Genomic DNA, 14570 nt, shown 5'->3' on the forward strand with positions numbered 1-14570 from the left:
CAAGGGAACCTGCTGGAGTGCCCCGTGACAGCCTGTGCTGTGCACTGGTGGGTGTTACAAGAGAGGTGACACTCCAGGCTGTCAGGACAAGATAACTGCTTTGGTTTGTTGTGCAAAATAAAAGGCATCCCAGCACCGGAGGGAGGACAGGATCTTCATGTCACACCCTGGGGAAATCCACCCAGGGTCTGTCCAGCCTGAAGGGCTGTAAGATTTACTCACTATCTATATTCCTGTTTTTATACTATTGTATTGAAATAGCTATTTTATTGAGCCAATTGTTATTGGGCTTTTCCTACTGAAATCTGGAAAGAGTCCTTCATCGCCTTGCCCTCTTACCCTTCCAGTGGTGCAGACAGGATATTAATGTCCTAGAACGTGAGGTTTGCAGTCAGAACAGGAGAGGCAGAGCTCGTGTGCTGCTGCTACAGGAAAGCCTGCAGCACGGAATTAGTCTTAAAAACACACAAGCAGGAAAGAGATGCTGACAGTCAGACTTTTTAATCTCCATAGCCCATAATATTTAATTTTAAAGCACTTAAAATATTTTAACTCAGTTAATATGTATAAAAACATCTCTAGCAGTGCAGTCATTTTGTGAGATTGTATGAGTTGAAACAAGATATCTTTGTTTTGTTTCTTAATAGTTTGAAAAATACTTTCCTTATTGAAACAAAAAGCATTTTTTGAATACTCATTTCTGCAAAAACATCTGCTGTGCATAAGGTTATTTGACAAAACAAACCATAACTATTTAGATTAGAAACAAAAAATTAAAGGTCTGGAGCATGTTGCAAAACAAAGTAAGCAGAAATAAACAGGAAATAAGTGACTGAGTAGCCATAAGGTCAGCTCCCGTTGCTTTGGCTTTAAACTGTATCCTTTTCCATTATGTATTTTTTCCAGGAATTTTTCTCTCTCTTTTTTTGGTGACTGCTGCTTTTCTTTTCCTGCTTTAATTGAATCATTCCCTTCTATCCTTTAGAGAGTCTGAAAAAGTAAACTTTTCTCTGGGCTCTGCAGCTTGAGGTGACAATTCCTACGCACAAGTTACAAATTGTGTTGCAGAATATGTCAAAACCTGGTTCACTTACTGTTTTTTCAATTACTTTGATTTAATTCAGCCTGACCTTTGGCTTAATTCAGGATACTTTGCAGAAGATCTATGGGACAAAGGAATTAGAAAGCTAACATAATAGTTTGTTGAGGCAAGGCAGTCTCCCTGTCTCAGAATCAGTCTACTCTGTTCAAAACCCTCCCAGTAATTCCATCCTTGAGTAGAAAGAATGGGATTTTGGAGATGCCTTTTAACACCCATTCCCTAAAAGACTCCTAATTTCAGTCAGCCTCTAAGAACCTTCACAGATTTGGACTGCATGCATGCTGTCCTGGGATCTGGACCAGAAAGAGAAAGCCCCTTAAAGATCACACTTGTTTCCATTATTTGATTCTCAGCATTCATTAATCTAGCAGATCGTGTCATGACCTTTTGATACTTAAAGGGGGCTTTTAAGAAACATGAGAGAGACTTTTTACCAGGGCCTGTAGTGACAGGACAAGGGGCAATGGTTTGAAACAGAAAGAGGATAGATTTAGCTTGGACATAAGAAAAGAAATTATTTACAAGGAAAGTGGTGAGGCACTGTAACAGGCTGCTCAGAGAAGCTGCAGATGCCCCAGCACTGGGAGTGTTCAAGGTCAGGTTGCATGGGGCTTCGAGTAACCTGACCTAGTGGAAGAAGTCCCTGTCCATGACAGGACTAGATGATCTTCAAAGGTCCTTTCCAACTCAAACCATTCTGTGATTCTGTGTTCTTTAAAGCTCCCTTGCAACACAAACCATCCTGTGATTCTAATTGCACTGAAAAAAGGTGAATGTTTACTCTGCCAAAAGTAATTTCAAATGTCATATGATCCCTTAACACAGTTCATGTTCAGAGCCCTCAGGATACTAGAACTCTGGTTTGTTTTAATATTGCTGGTTCAGTTTTTAAGGGGTATAACTACTTGTGGAGCAATACTTGGAAGGGAGACAGCAGAAATAATTATAGCTGCATCTTGTTCTGGAAGAGAGCAGGGAAATGCCACAGGCTACTCACTAAGAGATTATTTCTATGCTCTCACTCCTCCTCATGCTAACACATTTAATTGTACTTTAAAAATATGAAAATTTTGTAATACAATGAATAGCTGGCGATAATTCAACACTAGCAAATTTTGAAGGCAAATATATTTCCACTATGGAAGCAGGTGGGTGCTGTTCATGGAGTAGCACACCCATCTGCAACATGGTCTTGGCTCAAGGAAATCATTAACAAAATGATTAGGAGCCTCAGACCACCTCCCTGCAAATCAGCTGGATTTTTTGCAGCCCAGGGAAATGCAAGGTGCAGCAAAAAAATACTTTCTGCCCTAATGGTCTTCTAGAGTAACTCATGCAAGTTAGTTTTCAAGTGACTGATAGTGGCACCTCAAAACAGTGATCCATTTCTTGCCAATAGCACCCAGTGGGAATGTGCTTCCCGTGTTTTGTGGAGTGCTGGCCTGGAATCAGGATGACCAAACTCAGTCTGGGACTGCAGCACAGCTTGTCCTCGCTGGCAGCCTTCCTCATGGGTTATTGAGAGCAGCCCTGCAGAGAAGGACTTGGGGATACTGGTGAATGAAAATTTGGACATGAGCTGGCACCTGCAGCCCAGAAAGCCAGCTGTGTCTTGGGCTGCTTCAAAAGGATTGTGGCCAGCAGGTCAAGGGAGGTGATTCTGCCCCTCTACTCTGCTCTGGTGAGACCCCAGCTGGAATCCTGCATCCAGCTCTGGAGCCCTCAGTACAGGAAAGACATGGACCTGTTGGAGAGGGGCCAGAGGAGGCCACAAAAATGATCAGAGGGCTGGAACAGCTCTGCTGTGAGGACAGGCTGAGAGAGTTGGGCTTGTTCAGCCTGGAGAAGAGAAGGCTCCAGGGAGACCTTATTGCAGCCTTTTAGTACTTGAAATGGGCCTGTAAAAAAGATGGGGACAGACTTTTTAGCAGGGCCTGTTGCTATAGTACAAAGGTTAATGGTTTTAAACTGAAAAAGGAGAGATTCGGGCTAGACATGAGGAAGATATTTTTTCCAATGAGGGTGGAAACACTTGCCCAGGTTGCCCAGAGAGGTGGTAGATGCCCCATCCCTGGAGACATTCAAGGCCAGGCTGGATGCGGCTGCAAGCAACCTGATCTGGTTGAAGATGTCCCTGCTCATGGCAGGAGGGTTGGACTAGATGAGCTTTGAGGGTCCCTTCCAACTTATTCTACGATTCTATTTTAACCATTATGTCACCTGACGCTCCCCAGGGTCGGGTCCTGAGAGGAAGAATTACAAGACAGCAGGAGGATTATTCCTTCAGCAGTTGTTTTCCAGCAACACACATTTTCCCAAGGTCATGGGCACTGGCAGAGCTTCATGGCTGCTGTCTTGCCAGCAGAGCTGCCAGCACCAGTAACACAGAGCCTCACACATTTTGGTTAATCAGTCCTCTGCCTGCCTGTGGCCTGTCTTTATCTGTGCTGGCCTTGCACACAGGCTTGGGATCCAGCCAGCCCTCTGGCACACCTTGACCTCTTTTGGTCTCACAGCTGAGAGCAGCTGGGGACATTTTCAGCACTTTTCTGTGATTCACAGAAAAGGGCATTCATACGAACCAACAACCTAGCTTTGAGATCTCACTACCTCACACCAGCTACAGCCTAGATTTTGCAGCTTTTGTTTTGCTACTATTAGTAACCAGCCAATACTCCAATAGGTTTTGTGCTGTTTCCAAAGCTTATCTGTCCTTTACGTGTCCAGGATGAACCTGAAAAACCGGTTTCTACTGCTGTTACACAAATGCTGTGCATTGTTCAGCTGTACATGCTGTCATTTTAATCACTGATATTGATTAACTTTTAAAGCTTTGACTAAAATGTGAATGGTAAACTTGTGAACAGGTTCATGCAGAGACAGCCACTGAGGAGAACTGTCAGACTCAGCTGGAGCAACAACCTACTTGTGAGTAAACCTGGATTTAGAAAACAAGGGATGTTGTCATCTTTAAAGTTACAAACATCTGTATGTATCTACAGACGTTTGGAGATGAAAGTTTTTACTTCCTCCCAGCAAGGAAAATAGGAGTCAGACTTGCCCCAAAAGCTTTCTTGGTTTGTATCTTGTTAGCCTAAAAAAACCCCAACAAAACATTTTTGGACATTTTCAATGCTGTGGGCATTAAAAATGAAATGTGTGCTGCTTACAAGACCTATTATTGGCTGAGCATGACAGAGACAGCCAAGAGTACAGAGTAGGTGTGAAGTATCTGACATGTTCTGTTTTCCTACAGAAGTCTTCTTTGAGGTTGCTCACCAATAGCTGTCTCTGTTTTAAACCTCAAGTGATAAATCTGTCTCTCAGATGTTTTTTCTACAACTCCATTGTCACAGCAAGCAGTTCCCTGGCAGCTAAATAGGACTTAACTTCTTGCTGCTCATGTCCCCATTTGTGCCAAGACAGCTCTAGCATTCATCCAGCCTGGCTTTGAATTTTTTTAGCCCAATGACCCAACACAGAACTAACCTATTAATAATAAAAGTAAAAGAAACAAACAAACAAACAAACAAACCCAAAACAAAAAAAAATGTCTTTCTGAGAGGAAGCTATTATAATACAGCTTGGCGAAGGGTTAGACAAGGGCCAGAGGGAGTACAAAGGGCAGGTAGGAGTGCAAGAGCAGGTGTAAAGGAACCAAAATGCTGCAGCCAGATGTTAGACTGGCTTAGGCCAGGGATACCCCTAGGTTCGCTTCAGGCTGAGCTTTGCTCACAAGGAAGAAGTTGCATCCCTGAGGTATGGCTGCCTTCCCAGGAATGATAGTGTGGTGAACAGATTTACCACATGTGAATTGGTACCTATTTAATAAGTATAAAAAGGAAGAAATATTAATCATAGACAGGATTGTATTTTTAAACAATTTCATGTCAATAACTGAAACTTAAGCACATTTCTCTGTAATTATTGGTATGTGCAGCAGATGGAGGAGAAACGTTTACCTCTATTAGTTCTGAGGTCTCCAGCTTACTTTCTCCTTATAAGTATATTCAGTACAGGCACACTTCAAGAAATGTTGAGCCTGGAGGCAGAGAGCTCCAACAGACAGTAAGAACTGGCACATTTCTGCCCCTGTTGGGCCCTTTGGTGTTCACATGGGCACTGGGAGCACCACTGTCCTTCTGTCCTGTGAAATACCAGGCACCATCCTGACCTGCAGAGTCCAAAGGAAGCACTTGCATCACTATTATTGTTATCTGGCAGAGTATAACATTCAGCCACACATTTTAACTTGACCTTTGAAATGGGATTTTGAACTGCACCAGAGTCATGTGAAACCCTGTCTTTCCTTATCTTAGGGCAGGTGTTTCTCCAGAAGAAAGGAAAGGGAGAAAAAAAGGGAGGGGAGGGGAGGGGAGGGGAGAGGAGGGGAGGGGAGGGGAGGGGAGGGGAGGGGAGGGGAGGGGAGGGGAGGGGAGGGGAGGGGAGGGGAGGGGAGGGGAGGGGAGGGGAGGGGAGGGGAGGGGAGGGGAGGCGGACCAAACAAAAAATTATCTGTGTTATATTCCACAACTGCTATTGTTCTTCATTTGCTGCCCACCCTTGTCTCTGACACAGTGCAATGGGTGCTGCTGACGAAAGGAGCATGGGAGGTCTTGAGTACAGTTTCAAGGATGATGAGATGGAGAATATAACACAAGAAGATTTTGTGCAAGTACACAAGAGAATGGCTTGTAATTGGCATGCAGACAGATCTAGGCATTCACAGAATATGACAAATACATTTATATGTATGTAAACAAACAAAAAAACTTATGTATGTAACCTACTATATAATTTAAGTTATATATACACATAAAAATTACAACATGACTTGTTTTAGTCATATAAAAAAAAAAAGTTTTGTATTTGTAATCAACTTGGGCCAGTTTAAATGTGGTGCTTTGATGGTATGTGTACTTTAGTTCTTTATTTAGGTGTTTCCCAATAAAACTTATACATGTTTCATTTCAGAATCTATAAACCACCTTAGAACAAGAAGCAAATTGTGCTCAGGCATCCTCAAGACAAATTATAATATATCTTATTTCTAATAAGAAACTCATTTCTGCAATATTGTATTAGCACCTGGAATTTATTTTTTATTTTCTCTTGTAACATTGTCTGCCACTGATGCCAGAATAGACAAAAAAATTAACAGTGTTTGAAAAGGACTGAATTTTCTACAGGAGAAAGTGAAATATTTGTAACTATTCTTTTTGATGTTATAAATTTGATGACTGTTAACAGTAGCCACATAGGGTTTAACTTTATATTGGTTATTTTATATTTAGCCATGCTCTTGTCTACCTCGCTGTTATGTTGTTGCATTTGCTACCAGCACACCTAGTCCTTGTATTAGGAAATAATACCCCCTGGTTGAAGAGATATCTGAGCTATTGCAAATATAGAGTAGCATTCACTTACCTTCTAGGCTTCCTTACTGTAGACATTTAAAAAGTTTTGAACACAGCCTTATCTTCTTGCTTAATTCTTATCACCCACTTCTCTGATGTGTTGCTGTGTTCCCTGACTAACTGCTAACTCATCCACAAAGAAGAATATATCATACTGTATTACAGTATACATTACAGAGAAAATGCCATTGCACAGGCCCTTTTCTAATAATCTTTTCTCATCATTCTCCATGAGACTGGAAGGCATTTGCCATGCTAATAGTACTACTGTCTTGCAATTTTTATTCTTGCTTGTTATCTTCCAGTCTCTTAGCATTACTTTACTGCCTGTAAATTTTCCAGATTTCACATTAGATAATGACACAGCAATACTCTCAGCAGCAAAGGTCAGAAGAAGTGCATTTTCAAGAATAAGTGATTCTACAAAAAGATAAAAAACACCTAAGGAGATACTGAATGCCTAATGCTTTGCATTCATTTGCATAAATTTACCAGCTATTTTTATTCACAATAACCCACCAGAGCCAGAACAACTGCAGAAAAATCAAATGCAGTAAAATAAGGAGCACAATTAATCCAAATACACGCAGCTTTCATCAGGTGCAAGCAGTGGTGTCAGTATAACCAGTTGACTGGAACTGATAATGTGAACTATGAAGGAGGAAGCAGCATATCTATAATTTGATGTTCACGATCTTTGTAACTACTTATAGTATGAATCAAGCTTGATTTATACGTTGAAGCTATAATTTTGCAGCTGAAGAAAATAGTACAATGGCTACAGAAACAGGCATAAAGCCTCAAAGGCATTCCCTAGTGCCTTTTTGCTAGTGTATTCTAGACGTCAGCCTCAACCACTTATTTCTTGCACTTGGGCAAGTATTCTTGTCATTATTTATAAAAGCCAGGCTGCATAGGTCCCACTGGGCTTTGCGTCTCAACTAGCACAGCCTGATATTTTGATGTTCTGCCTGTGGCACACAGCACCTCCAGCCCCACTTCACAGCCCGTGTCCTGGCTGGGAGCACAGTGCCATTTGAAGGCAGGTTCTGCAGCGTTTGGGGACGCTGCACGCACACTGCGCCTGTCACTCCTCAGCCGCTTCAGCACAGCAGTATCACCGTCAGAACAAAGAAAAAGCAGTTTGCCAGGCACTATTGGCAAAGTACTAGTAATTCTTATTAAACCACTACAGTGGAAAGGGGAAAATGTTCTTTCCAATGTGTGCACACATAGTTCAAACAGAGCTGGTGTTTGCACACTTGAAACAGATCTTGTAGCTTTGTCTTTCTGGTTCTCTTTGTGAGTTTTGCAAACAGCGACTTGATTCGACTCAGCTTCTATGACATAAACCCCCATTCTTTTGTTTTTATTTTGTTGCTATGTATTAAGAGAAGCAGACCAGCAATCTTAACTTTTTTGACAGATATTTAAGAAGAGTTCTATAAATTAATCTACATGCCCTAATTACTGTACAGTTTTATATTAATATTGTCTTAAGGAGTATCTGAGACTTGCCTGCTGTGTCATGGCCAAGTATGACCTTATCTGATCTAACCATATTGAAGCAACTCCTTAAGAGGGAGAAAAGAAAAAGTACACTGGCAAGCTTAATTAAATGTAGACTTTTTTCCAGGTTAAGCCAAGACATAACAATATTTCTCATCTCACCTTTTTCCTACTTGCTTCACACTGAGCACAAACTTGATCATTGTTCTTAATTAGCTGCTTTTGTTTTATTCAGCAAGACCAAGAGGTAGTGCAATGGAATTATTCACAGGAATAAAGTTATTACAATTTGTATTTCAGTGAAAGGCTTAAGAACAAGGCAAGATAGGGATCTCACAGGTTGAGGCAGAGAACAGAGCAGAAGACTTGCCTCAACCCAAAGAGCAGTCCTACTGATGCAATCATGGTAACAGTAATTGTTTAGAGAAAATAATAAAACAAAAAACCCCAACATTTCTTCCATTTGAAAAGCCTTATCAATTACGGAATGAAGAACATTATCTCTGATTTTGACAAACAGAGTTACTTTTAAAGACAATTAGCCCTTGAAAGTTGCTGTGACAAATTATGCTGTGTAGAATTGGCTGTTTCTCTTAATGCAGAATAGAAATTCCTGCTCACATTCTTTCCAAATGAATGAATATATACTTGAAGAATTAAAACATTTTGTCTTTGAACAGAATGTCAGCGTTTAGCTGATATCAACCACATTAGTTTACAAGGAGAAAAAGAGAATTTTCTAGCATTTCAATTCAGCTGTTTATATTATCTTACCAAAATAGTAGGGAGATGTAAATCTCCAATAGAATGAACACATGAGAATTTCATTAATCTATTTAGGGCTTAAATTGCAATTTTTTGCTACAATGAATTAGTGTGGGAAACACAATAATAGTTTTGACTGGTTGCAGACATTTTCTGGAATAAACACTAGGGCTGAAAGAGACCACGTGTTACACTTCTAGTTCTTGACAAAAATGTAATGATACTGTTTTATAACATGATGCTGGCACCACAAAGAGCCATTTTTGAAAAATTTAACACAACAAAGCATGTTAGAAAGTGTTAAATTCTATACCAGCTTTACAACAAATTGCTTAAAATAATAAATATTTTAAAAGGCAAGAGAACACAAGTAGGCAATTTCTTTTCTAAATAGTATTTCTTTTAAAGTTTCTTCTTCCTTTCTTCAGTACACTGATCACACATGTAGAAATGATAGCTCCTAATGTTTACTTAATTACTAAGGGTTTGTAACTAGGACATTTCACATTTGTGTTTAACAAGATTCTCATTTTCTGACAAGCACTTTTCACTTACCCTCCCTCTTCCTTAGCCAGAGGAATTCCTCATGTGTTTTTGATTTCAAAACAAACTGCTTTCAGCTATCACTTCCTTTTACTGCACACCTCACCCTTTTTTAATTTAAGCATGGTACTCTGATCCTCCAGTACTCATATAAAGACCTCAGCAATTCAGAAGTATTGCATACTATTCTGGTATAGAACATCTGATATTTTCCCTACAACATCCAGGTCCCTGTGACAAATTACTTATAAACATGGCTGGATTTGCAGGGCATGAATGAATGGAAAATAGTCCTCTGTTTATTTAAACAATGGATAGAAGGAAAGCACAGAGCAGCATATTAGCAATAGCACCAAATCCCAATGCAAGACAGGATAAGGGGCTTCTCCACACATACGGACTGCAGCTTCTTTACCAGCTGACACAAGCTGTATAAAGCAGAATGCAGTTCCTTATCACACTATTTATGCAAGCTTACTATTAGAATGACCGGACTCGTCATACTGTCACAACTCCAAAGCTCTGCTGCAAAATGGAGCACCAGCTCCCTCAAAAAAAAGCAGAGGAAAACATTTTCCCTTTATTTGCTAATACTTTTTTGGGTGAATTACAGTGGGATAGCTTTTTTCTCAGTAAATCAAGTCTCAGGAAAGCCACGAAGTTGTAGTGCCAAACACAACTATCTTTTAGTGCAGCAAAGCCGCCCAGGGTCTTCATCCAAGGGTCTGGTCTCAGCTAACCTGAAACTGAGACAAGTATCACACTTTGCCTGGGGCTTCGAAACTCCAGCATGGACATTCCCACACTGATATGCCTTGGTGGCATTGTTAAAGAAATGTTCTTGACCCCAGGTTTGACGGCACAGATGAGAAAAAACACCACTTCTCTGACTTAATGAGCCAGTAGGGAGTTTTCTTCTGCAAAGGGAAACCTGCGCCAGACAGCTCTGAGATCACACAATCACAGGATGGTTGAGGGCGCAATGGACTTCTGGAGGTCATCTGGGCCAAGCGCCCTGCTCAGACAGGGCCACCTAGAGCTGGTTGCCCGGGACTATGTCCATCCATTGCCCAAGACGGGTGGGGAATGGCTGTTTTAACCTGTGTTAAAAAAATGCTCTTGACCCTAGGTTTCCCCTGGCATAGTCTCAGATCACAGAATGTCAGGGATTGGAAGTGACCTCAAAAGATCATCCAGTCCAATCCCCTGACAGAGCAGGAACACCTAGATGAGGTTACACAGGAATGTGTCCAGATGTCTGTGCTTAAAAAAAAAAAAAAGTAATTTAATCAAAAGATAAAAAAATAACTTGAAAGATACAGGAAATAAACAGTCTGGGTTGGGTGCCTCTCAAGGGGAGGGACCCTGAGGCAAAAGAGGCTTGGGCTTTTAAACCCTCACAATCTATGTACCCACTCTTCACATGTCCTTCACACACTGTCCATGCCTGATGGTAAATCGGGGTCTGGGGCTTCTTTGTGTCTTATTGGATGCTGTTTCTCCATCGCCCAGGCAACCTTTTTACTAGCTGGTTTGTAGCCTCTTCTGACAGTTTCCTCTGTCTCCTGGTGCTGGTCTTCAGGGCCCCTCCATCAGTCACCAAGCAACCATGACTTGTGGCCTGGAATTCCAGTGAGCTTGGCCACTTATGCTAAAATAGTTATTCAAACAAAAGAATACAGCTAGGAGAATAGAATCCAATTAAAAATTTAGTTTGATTAAACTTAATCTGCAACAGCCATTTCTGTGAAGATATGCTTTCAGCTGTACCATGAATGACAGCCCATTTGCTCATACGACCGGGCACACAGGCAACTGGACCTGTGCAGAAGCCTGCAGAGCCTGCCAAAAGCAGAGGGGCTCCCCGGGAGCCTCGACCCAGCTGTGTGGTGGGCCAGTTCCTGCCACCCCACATTTCAGTAGACAAGGGAGGCTGCATCCTGCCAGTGGGTCTGGGACACATGCACAAGCAGGGGCTCAGAAAAACACTCATGAAGATAAACAGCCACCAACAAATATCAAATCCACAGCAACCAAAGCCTGTCTCAAGAAAGGTATGCTGCCTGTCCCTCCATACCATAAGAAAAGTCATTGTGCCCATGATGCCATGAGCTCACGGCTGGCCTAAGTCATTGCAACCCAACAGCACCTCGAGGAAAGAGCTACCTGCCCCTGAGCAGCCCGCACCCTCCCAGGTTGGGCACTGGGGACCCAGCCTGAGGCAAAGTGACCTCAGGGGGTGAGTAGGTGGTGGCGGTGGAATCCTCCCTTGCCTCAGCAAGGCCCTTTCCCAGCCCTTCGCCCTGTCCGCACACTCACCCCAGCCCACCGGCCCCGGGGAACAGGCCCCCAACCCGGCCCCTTCGGACACCCAGCGCTTTCGAGGAACAGCCCTTCCTGCTCGCTTCTGATTGGCTGCAGTAGGAAAGGCGGGGCCGAAGCCGCGGGGAGTGACGTCACGCGAGGCAGCCCCTCCCCGGCCCGGCCGGGGGCAGTTGGAACCGGTTGGCGGGCGCCCCATCCCCCGCGCTGCCAGGCGGCCCTGGGCAGCGGCCGCGGACACCGGCCTCCGGGAGGAGGAACAGCGAGCCGGGCAGCGCTGCTCGCAGCCCTGTTTGGGAAGCCCGGTGCAGCTCTCCGCCAGGTTAGCCCACGCGGCCGGCCGGGACCCGCGGGGGCGCGGTGGAGGACTGTCGGTGCGCGCTCCTGAGGAGACCTGGGCCCTGAGGGGGGTCGGTTCCCGCCCCGGTGGCGGGAGGGCGCTGCGGGAGCAGTGCCGCGCTCCCCGCGGGAGGTGCGGGGGGAACGATGTTCGGCACTCGGTCGGTTGCGATGCGGGGCATTGCTGGTGCCCGGCCCTGGGAGGAGCTGGCGGGGGGGGCGGAGCGACCCGCCCCCTCCCAGCGCCCCGGCTCCTTTCGCCGCCACGCCTTTCCTTAGCCCCGCCCCCTGACTCCACCCTAGGGCTTTCGAGGAAAAGACACGGTCTTCCCACCCTTCCTGCTCTGTCCTTACTGAGTGCGGCGGGGAGGGCGGAGCCGAAGGCGCGGCCAGTGACGCGTCGGCAAGGGGAGGTCACATGGGGCCATCTCCGCGCCGCTCCGCCTCCTCCGGCTCGGCCGGAGGCAGCTGGAACCGGTTGGTGGCCGCGCCGCCCCCTCCCCTCCCCTCCGCTGTCAGAGGGCCCTGGGCAGCGGCCACGGACCCCGGGCGCGGGAGGAGGGGCAGGGAGCCCGGGCAGCGCCGCCCGCAGCCCTGTACAAAGGGGCTGGGAGCCGGGAGCGGCGCTTGGCCAGGTCGGCGCTGCCGGGCGGGTGTCGTGGTGGAGCTGTGCGGCGGCGGCAGCGGACGGTTCGTGCGTGGTCCTGGGGGGGCCTGGGCGGGTTCGACTCGCGCCGCGGTGGCGGGAGGGCGCAGGGGAAGGAACACCTGGGGGTGTTGCGAGCTGAGAGGAGGGATGGCGCTCGGCCCTGAGGGGATCCGGGACACGAGTGCACGGTCCGGGCTTTGGCATGGCGCCTGCAGCTCCCCTGGAGGGGATGGCTGTGTGCCCCGTGGCGGGAGGAGAGGGGCTGCGTGCCGCCGGGGTGACTGAGGTGCCGCACGGTCCAGTGCAGGCGCATCGTTCCGGGAGGGCAATAGGCGCTCGCGGCGCTGCGGCGGCCGGGCTGTCACCTGGCGAGCGTGGCTTGGCGAGCTGCCGGGCCGGGACGCGCCGGATCCGTTTATTGACGTCCCCGCTGAAAGCCCTCGCCCGGGGCGGTCGCGCAGCTGCCGCATTATGTAAGCGGCCGGGACGGGGCGGGCCCGAGGACGGGGCGGGCCGCCTCCCGCGGTGCTGCGCTGTGCGGGGCTTGCGGAGGGGCCGCTGCCCGCGGCAGGTGGGGAGCGCTCGGTAGGTCCGGTCGGTCTGGCGGGCCGGTGGGGTGCGGCGGGCGGGTTGGTGCGGGTGCGTGTGTTCTGCTCTTTGTCTCTGATCTGGACCACAGGAACACATTAACAATACTAACAGCTTGTGTTCTGTTCTTGATCTCCTATGACTAATAAGACAACTCCAGATTAACTTTGTTATTTGCTTCCTAACCAGGCTGTGGCAGGAGGTGCAGATTCATTTTCCCATATTTTCTTTTTTTTTTCCTTTTCAATCGATAGCTTATCTTGCAGGGTGTTAGTGTTTTAATTCGTTAAAGCATGCACTGTTAGATGGAGATTTCACTTCAAAATACTTTAAATGTTAATGGTACAGTGAAATAGTTGACAAGTGGAATTATTTTTTGTCATAAAATGTCTTTTTCCTTATAGACTTTTATATGTATTTCTATTGTAGCACTGTTCTCTGTAAAATAACTATAGAAAGTACTAAAAAATCAGAGGACTTCTGTTTGTCTTGAATAGAAACTGCTAGTCTAAACTGCTACAGAATCTCTTAGTAAAGCAGGTTGTTCCTCAATAAAATGGATACTGGCTTTGAAAAACCTTTTAAAAAGTTGTTTGTTGTTGTACTGGGAGCTGTGGGAAGTGTTAGATGTGTTGTTTGTCCGTGTCATTTCTGAGTGTGGAATGTTAGTATGATTACAAAGATCTAAATTACTACTTCTTGTTAAGATCTTGTCAGCCACACGTTAATAATGAACAACACGTCAGCAAAGAGAAATCAAACCGAGGCTGTTATGCTTTGCTTGCAAATATATCCTAGCCATTTCCTGTCTTCTTCAAGAACTTTGTCTGCGAAGCTGTTGTGACATAGCTGAGACAGAACAGTCTGTGTCATGCACAAGTAGTTCAGAAATGCTGAAAACCATTGAGTTCCTGTTATTTGAAACAACGCAGATGCATTATAGGTGAACATAGTTTGTCAGGTGGGAATCTTGTGTTTGATTATCATGTCTGGCTCGGCCTTGCAAACCATTAAATTGATACTGAAAATAGGATCTCGAATGTATTTTTCTCTGTTGCTATATACTAATGTGATGCTGTTTCAAAACAGTACTCAGGCTGTTCTTTCTGCATGTCAGCATAGCCCTATTGGTAAAATTCCTGCCTTGCGTCAGAACAGCACATCTAAGTATTGTATGCAAGTTTGTTTTCTGTCCAGTGTTTATACTGCAATGCAGTATGAGAGAGCTGCTGACTTTGTGGCTGTCCTTTCTCACACAGTCAAGGTGTGGGGGAAAGGAGGGGATGGGAAGAACCTTCTGGTTGTTTGGGTGAAAACGAGGGAATTGATGCTGTAA

The 14570-nt window shown here is 45.2% G+C and overlaps 1 protein-coding gene and 1 long non-coding RNA gene across 11 annotated transcripts in view; one reads left to right on the forward strand and one right to left on the reverse strand.

Moving 5' to 3' along the window:
- Positions 1 to 8227: 8227 nt before the first annotated feature.
- On the reverse strand, positions 8228 to 11738 carry LOC309438464. The gene is made up of 2 exons (XR_014183802.1): positions 11656 to 11738; positions 8228 to 10987 (listed from the first exon to the last, which is right to left on the reverse strand). It is a non-coding gene; the product is annotated as an uncharacterized lncRNA (long non-coding RNA).
- A 97-nt stretch (positions 11739 to 11835) lies between these two features.
- GPCPD1 (glycerophosphocholine phosphodiesterase 1) overlaps positions 11836 to 14570 on the forward strand; it is a 46733-nt gene continuing 43998 nt past the window's right edge. For 2 of the 10 annotated variants that reach the window (XM_082049855.1, XM_082049860.1), the window contains exon 1: positions 11836 to 11980. The gene's annotated coding sequence lies outside the window, so the exon portion shown is untranslated. Of the gene's footprint in view, positions 11981 to 12480; positions 12688 to 13175; positions 13232 to 14176; positions 14196 to 14570 lie in introns of those variants that run through there. The other 8 variants (XM_082049854.1, XM_082049859.1, XM_082049851.1 and 5 more) reach the window with 6 other exon arrangements.

Source organism: Streptopelia decaocto (genome assembly GCF_964273445.1).
Source record: "Streptopelia decaocto genome assembly, chromosome: 3".
Classification (NCBI taxonomy): Eukaryota; Metazoa; Chordata; class Aves; order Columbiformes; family Columbidae; genus Streptopelia; species Streptopelia decaocto.